The sequence below is a fragment of the Acomys russatus genome, chromosome 31 (assembly GCF_903995435.1).
Source record: "Acomys russatus chromosome 31, mAcoRus1.1, whole genome shotgun sequence".
Classification (NCBI taxonomy): Eukaryota; Metazoa; Chordata; class Mammalia; order Rodentia; family Muridae; genus Acomys; species Acomys russatus.
Window position 1 is genome coordinate 17,620,385 of NC_067167.1, and position 14,368 is coordinate 17,634,752.

Sequence of the window (14,368 nt, forward strand, 5' to 3'; positions counted from 1 at the left end):
TGCAATAGTGGTGCCAGCTTTTAACCACTGAGCCACCTCTCAAGCCCTCCAGTCCACGTTTCTAGCAGCACCTATAAAGGGTTCTCCTTGGCTTCACCTTCACCTGCACTTGTTATCTCCTTACCGCCTTGCACTCCGCAGTGAAGTGGAAATCTGAACGTGGTTTTAATTTGCATTTCTCTGACGTCTAGTGACGATCAATACGTTTTCATACGTTCACTATCCATTCACCTTTTATCATTTGAGACTTGACTGCTTGTTTTATTAGAACACTTTAAAAGGCATTTTGTTGATCTCATATTATTCCGTTTCTGCAGAAGCGTTTTAATTCCACGACATCCCATTTGTCAATCGTTGCCAGCGTTTCCTGAGAAGAAGTGCCCTGTTCGGAAAACCCCAGCATCGCCTGATGCCATGAAGCTTTCTCCCTACTTTTCCCTCAAACAGCTTCACAGTTTGGGTCTCGCACTAAGGCCCCTGATCCACTCTGGGTTGATTTTCAGACAGAGCGAGAGGTAAGGATCCAATCCCATACTACAACATTTGCAAGTTACCACTTTGCTGGCTTTGTCAGAGTCCAAGTAGCTGTAGCTATATGGTCCTCCCTTCTAGTCCATTGATCTGTGTGTCTGGTTCTGTGCTGACGCCATGTTGTTTTTGTTAGTATGGTTCTATAATAGAACCTGAAAATAGGTATGGTGGTAGCCCCAGCATTGTTTTGTTGTTGTGGTTTTATTTATTATTATTATTATTATTATTATTATTATTATTATTATTATTATTATTATTATTATTATTTTAGCATTTCTTTGGCCATCCAAGGTCTTTTGTACTTCTGTACCAACTTTAACTTTTATTTTCTATTTCTGTGCTGGCGTCGCTGGAATTTTGATGGTGGTTATATTGAATTTGTAGATTGTTTTGGGTAGTGTGGCTATTCTCACCATATTAGTTCTTTCAGTCTGTGAGTGTGTATTCTTTGATTTCTTGAATATTTTTGAAGTTTTAACTATAAAGGCGGTTTACATTCTTGGTTAGATTTATTCCAAAGAATTTTTTTTTTCCAATCATGGATGGGATTCTTTCCTTAACTCCTCTTAAAGCATATATTTTTTTAAAGTGATACATAAGGTTTTTATATGTTAATTTTGCATCCTGCTATTTTATTGAAAGTATTTATCAGTTCTATGAGTTTCCTGGCAGAGCCTCTGAGATGCCTAGAATCAGATCATCTGCAAATAAGGCTTCTTTGACATCTTCTGTTTCTATTGTGTCCTTTTTATTTCCTTCCCCTGAGCACAATGTTAAATAAGAGAAGAAAACGTAGACACCCTTGTCTAATTCCTGATTGGGATTTTCACCATTTATGACGATGCTGTCTGTACATTTGTCAAATACAGCCCTTACTATGCCTGTTGAGGGGTGTTCCCTCCGTTCCTAGTCTCTTCAGGGTTTTTATTAGGGAGAGATGTTGGAGTTTGCCAGAAGCCTTTGTGTGCATTCATGTGGCACGTGCCACATATTAATTTGCATCTAGCGAACCATCCTTGCATCTCTGGAATGAAGTCGCCTTGATAATAGTTAATGAACTTTTTGGTGTGGTCCTGAAACCAGTTTGCAAGTGTTGAGAATTTTTACATTTATGGACATCAAGAAGATTAGCCTATACTTTTCCGATTTTTGCTGGGTCCTGGTCTGGTTTTGGTATGGGCATATTAATTGGTTTTGTGTGGTGAGTTTGGTAGCAATCCTTCCCTTTCTATTTTGTGTAATAGTTGAGACACATTTCTGTTAATTCCCTGGTGATCTGTTAGAATTCAGCAGCAAATCCATCTGGGCCTAGACTTTTTTTTTTTTTTAATAGCTGGGACTCCCCCTCCCCCATCCCCGCCATTTGTTTGTTTTAAGTTATTCCTTTGATCACACTGCTTGCTGCAGGTCTGTTTACCTGTTTATCTCTTTTAGGTTAAATTCAGTAGGCCACATGCATCCAGAATTCCGTCCATCTCTCTTGGGTTTTTCCATTGAACACAGTGAAAAATGTGAGGCCACATATGATTTTCTGAACTTCACTGGCATGTATTGCAATGGGTCTCCTTTCATCTCTAATTTTATTAATTTGGGTCTTTTCTCTCTTTCTTTTGGTTAGTTTGGCTAAGGATTTGCCATGTTACCTTTACTTTTTCATGTCTTATATTTCTACATTAGGACTTTACACATCTGGGGTTATTTTGTTGATTAAATATTTTTTTTTATCAGCTACATTTTTTTTTTCAACTGAAGTATTTGAAATGTTCAACTGAGGCTGGTTCTAGTGGAGTTGGGCTGCATAGTTCTAACCCTCAGCCCACGCACGGAGGGTGCTAACAAGGATCTTCTGTATTACTCTAGAGTAGCTGTAAGCAGAGGAAGAAAGCACGACTACTGATAGGTCCACTGTGACATATCAACCAGCCAGTTAAAAAAGTCATCGTGGGCTGGAGAGATGGCTTTGTGGTTAAGAGCACTGGCTGCTCTTCTAGAGGACCCGGGTTCAATTCCCAGCACCCACATGGCAGCTCACACCTGTTTGTAACTCCTGCTTCAGTGGATCCGGCTCCCTCACACAAATATTCATGTACGCCAAGTGTACATAAAAGTAAATAAATAAAAAATTTAAAAATATTTCTATTTAAAAAAAAAAGTCATCATTTTAGCTACAATAACTACTGGGGGATAAAGGAACAACGGTAACATGGTGTGTACCAGGATATTAGTTACTGTGTTTTTGGGATAGTAGGGAGTAAGATAGGATTGGGATTGAAGGGGAAAAAGAAATCAAGGTGGGAAAAGTAGCCAGAAGGAAAGGGGAGAGGCGTGGGTACTGTTAGGACCCACAAAAGGTAAAGAGTATCAAACGATGAAAGGTTATAATTAAGAAGTAAAAAGAGAAGATGAAGCCGGGTGTGGTGGCGCACGCCTTTAATCCCAGCGCTCGGGAGGCAGAGGCAGGTGGATTGCTGTGAGTCCGAGGCCAACCTGGTCTACAAAGTGAGTCCAGGACGGTCAAGGCTACACAGAGAAACCCCTGTCTCAAAAAACGAGAGAGAGAGAGAGAGAGAGAGAGAGAGAGAGGGAGAGAAAGTGAGATAGGAGAGGGAAATAGTGTGGGTTGTATACAGGGAGAATGGTAGATGGCACACAGAGCAATCATACAGCCTAATCGAGGAATCTACGAGCAAAGCAGGACCGCCAAGAGACAGCTATGCAGGGCTACAGGATGACTCAGTGGTTAGGCATGCTCAGTCCCTACTCCTGTAACTCCAGCTCTAGACTTTAGACCAGTGGTCCTCAACCTTCCCAATGCTGCTACCCTTTAATACAGTTCCTCATGTTGTGGTCTCCCCCAACCATAACATTGTTTTTGTTGCTACTTTATAACTGTAATTTTGCTATGGTTATGAATTGCAATGTAAATATTTGTCTTTTCCAATGGTTTTATTCAACTACCATGAAAGGGTCCTTTGACAAATCTGCAGGTTGAGAACCATGTGTCTAGAGACTCCAACACCAGTGTCCACCAACATATGTATATGCTTAAAAATAATAAAATAAAAGACATGTATATAAGTCTAAGGATAAATTAAAAATAATAACCAAAGAGCCAAAGTAAAATAGAAGTATGTTAGAATTTTAAAATCATTATCGTTTCTGTCAGTATTTCTTCCTTGGCTTTTGAATTTTCCCCTTCCCTATGATGTTTCTCGTAGTAAATCAAGCTGATGGGCTGATGGGGTGGGGGTGTAACTTGCAATTCAAGCTGAAACTTATAAAAGTAGATTTAGGAATACGGATTGCCCCAGTGGACTTAAACAAATCACCATCTGGACTGGGTTTCTGGCCCAATCACAATGAGCTGAGCATTGGAGTTTTCAGTTCCTATGATGGTGTTTGCAAAGGCAGTGACCGTACCCTCCGAGGCATAGCACCCCAAGCTCCTCCCTGCAGCTCAGTGCCACTACAGTGTGTTAGAGGGAAGTTGGGAGTCCTTGCTGGGGGTTTCTCCTGGCCTCAGTGGTACCCATGGCAGTGAGATTGCCTCAGCCTTGGTTTCCCCATGCTATGTCTAGGAAATGTGTATCTGGCCATTGGTCCCACTCACCTGTGATGATGTTGGCTGTTTGCTATGCTATTGTCAGGGAGGTGATGCCTTTTTCTGGCAGTTCCCTTACACCTCATCCGGAACCCCAGAGCCCTGGTCAAGCTGAATCTTTGCTTCAGAATCTTTAGCTCTTAGCCCAGTCTTTTGTTGTCACCCTAACTCAAATACCTTTTTTTTTTTTTGAGAGAGAGAGAGAGATTCAAAATAATAACAAGTAATGATTTCATTTCAAGAAAAATGAGAACCAACACCAAAGTTCATTGTAAGGCTGTGCATAACAGCCAAGAAGTAGAAATAACCCAAATTTTCATCAACTGATGAATGGCTATTTTTTTAAAGATTTATTTATAAGTATGTATACAGTGCTCTGCCTGCATGTACACCTGCAGGCCAGAAAAGGGCATCAGATTACATTATAGGTGGTTGTGAGCCACTATGTGGTTGCTAGAAATTGAATTCAGGACCTCTGGAGGAGCAGTCAGTATCCTTAACCTCTGAGCCATCTCTCCAGCCCAAATGGCTAGTCTTATAATGCAATACTACCCAGTGCTAAAAACCAATGGATTGCGGACACATGCAACAATCTCAAAACACTATGCTAAGGTGAAAGAAGCAAGACTCAAAAGGTCATTTATATAAAACACTCGGAATAGGCAACTCCATGGAGACAGGATGAGTTTTAAGGCTCAACGGTGATCCTACTGAGAAGCTGTTGGTCAGTATGAGATTTCTTTAGGTTGGTGACAGTGTCCTGGAATTAGTGACTAAGACTGTGTAACTTTGGGGATAAAGACCACTACAGTTTTAGAAGGATCAATTCTATGCTATAGGAATGATTTTAAAAACTGTGTGTGGTATAGTCCCACTTTTCTCAAGATACTATGATTGGTACAAATCTTATGCAACATCCCAATATCTCCAGGTCACCTTCTTTCTTTCTGCTGCTTGGTGAGGCACACTGAGTCACCTCTTCACCCCACACTCTGATGACCTGTCACACTCTGTCAGACCTGGTTTCACGAGTGACCATTGAGAGGATGTGTTATACCCTGGGTGGTGAGGGTTACTTCCGTGTGAGTGAATTCTGATCAGTAAGAAATAGAAAGCGGGAAGGAATTAGACAGCCTTTCCTCTTATTTCCTCCCCTCTTTGACTATGCTTAAAGGCGATTATAATAGCGCAGCTGAGAAATGATGGCGGACTCAGCTCGGGTGATAACGGTGACTTCAGAGTAAAGATGTATTTCAGTGCAGAGCTGATTGAATCTGTTGACGGATTGCATGCCAGGTGTGAGAAGGGCAGCCAGGGATGAGCCAACGAGCTTGGTCTGACAATGCAGGAGTGAAAGAGAGCGTTATCGAAATGGCCCAGAATGCCGGTGGAGGAGGAGGAGGTGGCGGCGTGGGAGAAGAAGTCACAAAGTTCAGTTTTGAATGTCAAGTTTGGAGTGATTAAGGACACCCGTGTGCACATGTATGCAGAAGAGACAGCAAAGAGCTCAAGGGCAAGGGAGAAATTAGGGCCTGAGATATCAAACCGGGTCTTATCAACGCATGAAAGGTGTGACAAGATCTGGATCTGGATCAAAGCCCCACAAGGACCTGAGGGCAAAGATGGACAAGTAGAGCCCTGCTGCGGATGTAGCTCAGTGTGTAGAGCGCTGACCTGACATACAGGAAACCGAGGGTTCAGTCCCCGTCTCCATCTCAAATGGATGGGTAGAGACTGTACACAGGTCTGTGATGGAGCCCCAGCCAGTCCAGAGGTGGGAGCAGGAGGAGCAGGACTTCAGTCTCCTGCTTGGCCTCGGCCAGCTAGAGGCCTATCTGGACCACATTAGACTACATCAGAAGAGCAAAAGATCAGGTAGACAAGAGGAAACCCTGGGGATGAAGGAGTGAGATCCTTTGGTGTTCACAAGCCAGGAAGATGAAGAAGAAGCCTCCAAAAGTGAGACTGAAGAAGAGTAATTTGCTGAAAAGTAGAATCATGAAAGCCAGGGAATCCCAGAGACATAGGGACAGAGATGGCTTCACAAAGATGGGCCCACCAAGGAAGGAGGCTTGGACCTGTCTATGACCATTTCAGTGTGCTGGTCTCCTGTGTAGGTTCAATTTTCTTAACCAATATATTTTATTACAACTTATTAACTGAGCATACGTCACTTATAACCCAACTAACCAAAACAATAGGAAAAGAGGATTAATGGACACAATGACAAAACTGTAAGGATATCAGTTCTAAGGAACGATTCTCCTGGTGTAATCAGCAGGATTTCTTCTGCTGGAACCTGGAGTAACAAGAACGCGGAACCTCAGCAGGAGCCGGAGCCCTGAAGCTTTCCCTCGAATGGTTCTCTCTAGGAGCATCCTGAAGTGGAGCAATGAACAGCCAAAACTATCCTAAGTCTCCAAAAGCCCTGTCTCCAGTTCTGGGCTCATTTATATATCTCCTCCCAGAGTCTGTTCACGGGATCTTTTCAGCTGGCAACAATCAAGCTCCCACACGAGGTGGTTGGTCGTCTAGTGGAGTAACCTCACCTGTTCTCTCACAGGACAGTTCCGATTCCACACTCGGGATCATAAGAAACAGGTCTATCTCTCCTTCACTCCTGGATAGAGATGCGCTTGTATTACTCCTCCATGTCCCTGAGGGCGCCTTGCCTGTCAACTTTCCTTCATCCTCCTAGAACTTGGGAGAGAGTTGAAGAGAGTGAGAGAGTGTCGTACATGTGGAGAATGGTGTTTCCAAGGGTTACCCTCGTGTCTTCCTACTCTTTTTTTTTTTTTTTTTTTTTTTTTTTTTTGGTTTTTAAGGCTGTTTTTTTTTTTTTATTAATTTATTCTTGTTACATCTCAATGTTTATCCCATCCCTTGTATCCTCCCATTCCTCCCCCCCCCCCATTTTCCCATTATTCCCCTCCCCTATGACTGTTCCTGAGGGGGATTACGTCCCCCTATATATTCTCATAGGGTATCAAGTCTCTTCTTGGCTACTTGCTGTCCTTCCTCTGAGTGCCACCAGGTCTCCCCCTCCAGGGGACATGGTCAAATGTGAGGCACCAGAGTATGTGAGAAAGTCGTATCACACTCTCCACTCAACTGTGGAGAATATTCTTTCTGCTGTGTCTTCCTACTCTTGAGCCCCTTAAGACATTGCTGCTGAAGTCACTGGCTACATGGGCCCTTCCAGAAACTGGACTTCTCAAGCCAGGCGTGGTGGCACATGCCTGTAATCCCATCACTCAGGGAGGCAGGGGCAGGTGGATTGCTGTGAGTTCAAGGCCAGCCTGGCCTATAAAGTGAGTCCAGGACAGCCAAGGCTTCACAGAGAAACCCTGTCTCAGAAAAAAAAAAGAAGAAGAAGAAGATGAAGAAAAAAGAAAAAGAAAGAAAGAAAGAAAGAAAGAAAGAAAGAAAAGAAACAACTTCTCACACCTTGGGATCACAGATTTTCTGTGTCTCAGCATTCAACCCTATAGCCCCCATCCAGTAGAGGGGGTTTTTCTCTCTTTGCTCTGATGAGTATGACGTCATACAAAAGCTTTGCATCATCCACGCTCCTACTGTGTCTTCTTGACCAGACTATTTGCATCCATTAAATGCTCTCTCCCTCTCTTCCCTGCTGACAAGATCCCTTCTCATCATTTAAATTGCAGCTTTACATTCATCTCCGTTTCCTGCCACACACAGCCAAATTGGGAAATGTCTATTAGTCATTCTGTAAAAATTCTGAGTGTCGGCTTTACAGAGCACTGTCATCAGTGCTGCACAGCGCACCAATAATTATGACACAGGCTTTGTCTTCAAATTCCATTCAAGGTAATTTTTGGAGAGAAAACCAAACTAAGCACGTAAAATGACAGGTAATAAAAACTAGACAATAAATCATATTTTTAAAAAATCACCATCAAGTCCTATTGATGCCCAGTGGGAGTGAAGGAAGACAGCATTTGAGCTGGGCCATGAAAAGATGAACAGGATTTAAATTGTGGGAAGGAAAGAGGCGGACAATCTAGAATTAAAAAAAAAAAAAACCTAAGTGATGCCTGGATGATGGGGAGGCTCGTGGCAAAGTAAACACACTGCAGGTGGAGTGTAAGTGAATGGAATCAAATGGCGGGCGCTCATTCGTTTTTGAATAACATAAAAGGAGTATTGGAAGAAGAGCTTGGAAGATTGGGTCAGTATGAAGAGAACTAGAAGGTAAAGAAAGCAGTCATAGCCCGTGTAACACTGGCACAGAACAAGAGTACAAGTGCCCAAAGGGCATCTCTCACCTCCCAGGGGCTGTCCAGGCACCTGTTTGCAAAGAGGGCTCCACCTAGGAAGGAGGCTTGGCCACGTCTATGACCATTTCAGTGTGCTGGTCTCCTGGACAGAGATGCGCTCGTATCACTCCTCCACATCGCTGAGGATGCCTTGCCTGTAAGCGTTCCTTCATCCTTTGTTTACGACAGTGGGATGTGGTGATTAGATCAGCCGGCCCGGCTCCAGGCTGACGCTTGCTCTACTCCGGCTGGGTCTGAGAGAGAGAGAGAGAGAGTGGGCCCAAAGGAAAACTAAGCCAATGTCACCAGAAGGGATAATGAGTTCGGGAGTTCCAAACATTCCTCCTCACCACCTCCATTCATTCCTCCAACTTACCACAGCTGACCTCTACTCCACCACGGCTACACTCAGCAAGGACACCTGCCAGTTGAGAAGGCCAAAGACTTCTGGAGGCCATGCAGTGAGAACGTCTCTGCTGCTCTCTATCACCATGTTCCCAGTGTTCAGGCTTTTACCTCTCTCTCTCTCTCTCTCTCTCTCTCTCTCTCTCTCTCTCTCTCTCTCTCTCTCTCTCTCTCTCTCTCCCTCTCTCTCTCTCTCCCTCTCTCCTTACCCTCCTCATTTTCTTCTCCTTGGTTCACTCAAGATCTGAGACACTCCCCTCCCACCTGTCATGGGCTTCTTCCTTCCTTCCGGGGTTACACTGTCTTCCGATGATATGTGTGTATCAGGGACTGCTGTGGGTCGTTGTAGTTTGGGCCCCTGGACTTAGTAGGAGTAGACTTAATTACTAGATGAAGATAGAGCACGATAGCAATGGGGTTGATGGAGAGACAATGACGTCATGGAGTTGAGCGTGGAGGTAGGAGTGAACTTGGGTTTAGATGTGCTGCGTCAGTGATGGCAAGGATGCCAAACAGAACTGTCTAGTGGATACAATCGAAGCGCTATTCTAGAAGGCTGTTCGCTTGTGCATTTTAGATCTGAGGGTTTTGGTTTTGTGTTGTTTGCTTTGCGATAAGATCTCTCTGTCCTAGACCTCACGATATTCCTGCCTCAGCCACTTGTTCACTGGCGGGCGTTGCAGGCGTGCACTGCCCATGCCCAGGTACACTGTGCAATTCATGAGACTGGAGACCTTGCCTGTCTTAGACAGTCCTCTAGTACATAGCACAAAGTGGGTTCCCAATGAATGCTTGTAGAACTACTGAAGTGCAAGCTTGGAAAAGTTGTTAAAGAAAAGCAGGGGGTGGGGTGGGTGGGAGGATGGGGGTGGAGAGATGGCTCAATGGTTATGAACACTAGCTGTTCTTCTAGAGGACCCTGGTTCATTCCCAGCACCCACATGACAGTTCATGACTCTCTGTAACTCTAGTTCCAGGGGATCTGACACCCTCACACAGACATACAAGCAAACACAACACCAATGCACATAAAAATAAAAATAGATAGATAATATCACTAGATAAGAAAAAAGTGGTTAAAAGACAAAAGTGTTTTTTTTTTTTTTTTTCCTGAGCTCTACTCAACATGGCTTCTGTGATTATGACACTGTCTACCTAGAGAGAGAGAGTCTCAAATTCCGCCACCGAGGGCTCAGTCTCTAAGACTGCCCATGCCTCACACAACTATCTCTGCCTAACTTGTGGTCCATGGTTTTTATTAACTCACTCTAAACTGGGATCCCCATGACCCTCCCTTGAGTTTATGTCATTTTCTGGAACAGCTCACAGAAATCAAGAAAATACATGTTCATGTTTAATGATTTTTTTTTTAAATAAGATTTTAAAGGCTATAGATGAACAGCAGCTAGATGGAGGAGATGCATTGGGCTGGTTACGGGGGAGAGATATAGAGTTCCCAGGACCCCTTTAGCATGCGCGCGCGTGTGCACACACACACACACACACACACACACACACACACAGAGAGAGAGAGAGAGAGAGAGAGAGAGAGAGAGAGAGAGAGAGAGAGACTACCCAGAAGCTTCACATTGGCATGATTGATGACATCACTGGCCATTGATGAATTCAACCTCCACTCCTTCTGCCTTCCCCATGAGCACAGGGGTTGCAGTTCAAAGTCAAAACCATCTAATCTCATCTTGATGTTGCTTATTACCAGAGGCTTCCAGCTACCAGGAATTTTAGCATATAGTAAGCACTTTATTTTTATATTTTTTTAATTTATTCCCTGCAAAATTCATACATTTATACAACTTATGTTAAAAATATTTTATTGCACCATATATATACATATATGTGTGTGTGTGTGTATGTATATAGGAGTTCACATGCCACATGCATCATATACATGGGGAGGTCAGAGGATAACTTGCAGGAGTCAGCTTTTTCTTTCTACCACATAGGACCCAGGGATGGAACTCAGGTCTTCAGGCTTGGTGGAGAGTGTCCCTCCCTGTGGAGCCATCTCTCTGGCCCTATGTACTGTGTATCTGACCCTGTCACTTACTGTTATCTTCTTCTAACACTTCCTTGTGCCCACAACTCCATAACTCCTTCAATTTCAGGTCCACCTTTACACATATTTGTTATTAATAATCCTCTGGGTGCAATTAGTGTTGCCCATACATACATACATATGAAGCCCATCCATATGAGGCCATCCGTTAGGGTATAGCCAAGTACTTTTAACATTGTGAAAGAATTTTTTTCTTATCCCTGTCCCATTCGAACAAACAGAATCGCACTGATTTTTCTCTTTCTTTCTCCCCTCCCCCCGCCCCCCGCGCTGCTGCCCCCCCCCCCGGGAGTGCTAGGATACTAATCATCCAGACGTTCATAGGTCAGAACACTGGGCATAGACACAGCCCCTCTCCACTCTGTCACCTGCACTGCCTAGGGCAGCATCACAGTAGTCTTGATTGGGTGTCGTATGAGATAAATTGGTTACAGCACCCAACAGTCAGATTATTTGGGGTGGCATAGCAAACCCTTTCAACAATCACGATTACCAAGATTTTAGGAAGTATGAGCCAGGAATGGGGACAAAAGCCAAATACGTACTTCACAGCATCATACAACGAAAGCCCCACAAGGGACAGATTCCTAAGAACAGACCCAGGAATAGGCTTACCAGGGAAAGCCACTTTATTTGAGGATAAAGGCAATATTCCCAGGGATACCTTAAGCAGGCACATGTCCAGCAAGCAGGAAGGGAAGCCTTTCCTTATACAGAAAGGACCTTTCTCTAGAACTTCCTTGCAATGCTGTCTTAGCTGGGGTTTTATTGTGAAGAGACACCATGACCACAGCAAGTCTTATAGAGGAAAACATTTAACTGGACTCAGACTTTAGTCCATTGTCGTCACCATGGCGGGAATCGCGGCCGCGTACAGGCTGACATGGTGCTGGAGGAGCCGAGAGTTCTACATCTTGATCCACAGGCAACAGCAAGAGACTGTGTCACACTTGCCAGACTTGAGCTTCCAAGCCCACCTCCAGTGACAATGCTCCCTCCAACAAGGCCACACCTACTGCAACAAGGCCACACCTCTTAATAGTGCCACTCCCTATGGGCCAAGCATTCACATACAAGAGTCTATGGGAGGCATTCCTATGGAAACCACCACAAATGAATAATCTTCAGTGTCAACTTGACTAGGTTCAGAATTACCTAGGAGATACACCTGTGGGTGTGCCTGGGCGGGCATCCCTAGAGACGTTTAACTGAGGAGGGAAAACTCACCCTGAATGTGGGCGGCACCATTCCTCAGGCTTGGATCCCAGACTGATTAAAACCTGGGGGGGGGGGGGGGGGGGGGGGGTAGTAAACTGAGAAGCAACATTTCCCTCTCTCGCTTCTTCACTATGGATACAGTGTAGCCAACAGCCTCAAGGTCCTGACGCCATGGGTTCCGTCCTTGATAGTCTATCCCCTCAAGGCCTTCCTTACGATTCTTAGACCACTGCAGGAAGAGAAGTAACTAGCCAGCCTATCTGGCTTCCTAAATCCCCTTTCTTGCCGTTGGGTAACCTGCCATGTTGTGCTGCAAGAGAGGCTGACAGCAGGCGTTTGCAGATTTACCCCAGAAGTGTGATTTTGACCACAGTGGAGAAAAGGGAAGGGCTTTTATCTGCCACACAGAGCAGTGAAATATTAAAAGAGCAAGGGGCAATCTAGAGTCTTCAAAACACAGACTTATTTTGCAGACATTATTACTTCAGGTTCAAATTACTCCCAAATTACTTCTTTTAGTACATTAAGCAATGGAGAAATGACCTAGGAAAAATATATCTCCCTTTCCAGAGCCCGTCAATTACATCCCTAGGTGCAGCAGCACTGGGTCCCGGTTTGCAACCTTGTTAAAGGTTTAATAAGGCAATGCTGTGCTATCTGGAGTCAGGGAGAATATGGAGTTTAACTTCTGTTGTGGAGCATGGCAAGCTATAAGAAAGTTGACTTTGAAATTTGTCAGATAGGTCAGGCCTATTTGTAGCCTTTAAAAGGCATGAAATCACAGGCCTGACACGAAGCTAAAGAAAGCCCAAAGTAGCCTGCTTCCCATCCCTAAAATTGCATCAAGTTCAAGTGTTAGAATAAAAAAAAAGTCATTTTCTTATTTCTTATCCTAGTCAGCACTTGGATCTAGACTCAAGTTCCTTGGGAGGACACATCATCATTATGCAAGGTAGGAAAAGGAAGGAAGCCCATGATTTTTTAATGCTATATTTATGAACCAAATAAATATGTAATTATAGCTAGAAATGGGAAAAGGGGCAGGCAGTAGGAAGCGACTGGAAAAGCTGCTGGACTGGTGTATTACTTGCTTTCCTTGTTGCTCTGACCAAATGCCTGGCAAGAAACAAGGGGTCGGCGAGATGGTTGAGGTCCAACAGACATGAACTTGGTTCCCAGCACCCATGTCATGGGTGGGTGTGTCACAACCTCCTGTAACTCCAGCTCCAGAGACTATGATCACCTAGCTCTTCTGTGAGCACCTGCACGCATATGGTATACACACAGAGAGGTCATACACACATATACCTACATGTAAATGATACATGTATGGACGCAGCTTAGAAGAGGAAAGCTTTCCGTTAGCTCACAGTTTATGAGTGACACCCATAGGGGCAGGGACGGGGTGGTGGCAGGAGCAGCTGCTGTGGTGAGGGAAGCTTGGCCACATCTGAACACACCAGGAAGCAGAGAGTGTGCAGTGCCTGTGTTTGCTGGCTTGTTCGTGTGCCCCTGACTCAGTCCAGGACTCCCGCCCATGAGGTGGCGCCACCTATATTCAGGGTAGGTCTTTCGTCCTCAGCTAAACTCTTGAAATGCCCTCACTAAAACCCTCAAAGATGTGATTCATTAATGCCGTCATTGGATGAATTCTTAATCCAATCGATTCATCAACCAAATTTAACAATCTCATGAATCCATACCCCTTGTCAATTTATACCCAGCACACCACTTTAAACCAGAGCGTTCCCTCCCTGGCTCACCATCTCAAAATGCAAATGTGTTCGTCCCTACTTCAAAAATTCCTATTTTTAACACTGCTCAAAAATCCAAAGGCTCTTTGGGAACTCAAAGCAAGCTCTTACTTGTGAGCAATTAAACAAACAAACAAAAATTAAACTTAAAAAAAAAAAAAGCAAGCCCAAAAAAAAAAAAAAGGTTGCATACTTTCAATATGCAGTATCAGTGTCCTAGAGTAAATGTCTCTATTCTAAAAGGGAGGAAGTAGAGTACAGCAGGAAAAACACAAATCAAAATGAAACTGAAACTGAAACCCAGCAGGGAAAGGGCCAAGGCCTGCAGGTCCATGTTTGGCATCTGGCCCTCATAACCACACCACCTGTGCTCCAGGAGAGGTTCCGGTAGCCCCTTCCTTGCAGCCAGCAGTTCCCTGGGCTTCTCTCTTGGGAGTTTACTTCCGTCAGTGACTGCAGCTTTTCTTGGTGAAAAAAAATCCCACGTCTTCGATAGCCTTGG

At 44.2% G+C, this 14,368-nt stretch overlaps 1 pseudogene; it reads right to left on the reverse strand.

The window, feature by feature from the left end:
* Nucleotides 1–11,184: 11,184 nt before the first annotated feature.
* LOC127183840 (uncharacterized) lies at nt 11,185–11,281 on the reverse strand (annotated as a pseudogene).
* Between the last annotated feature and the right edge of the window lie 3,087 nt (nt 11,282–14,368).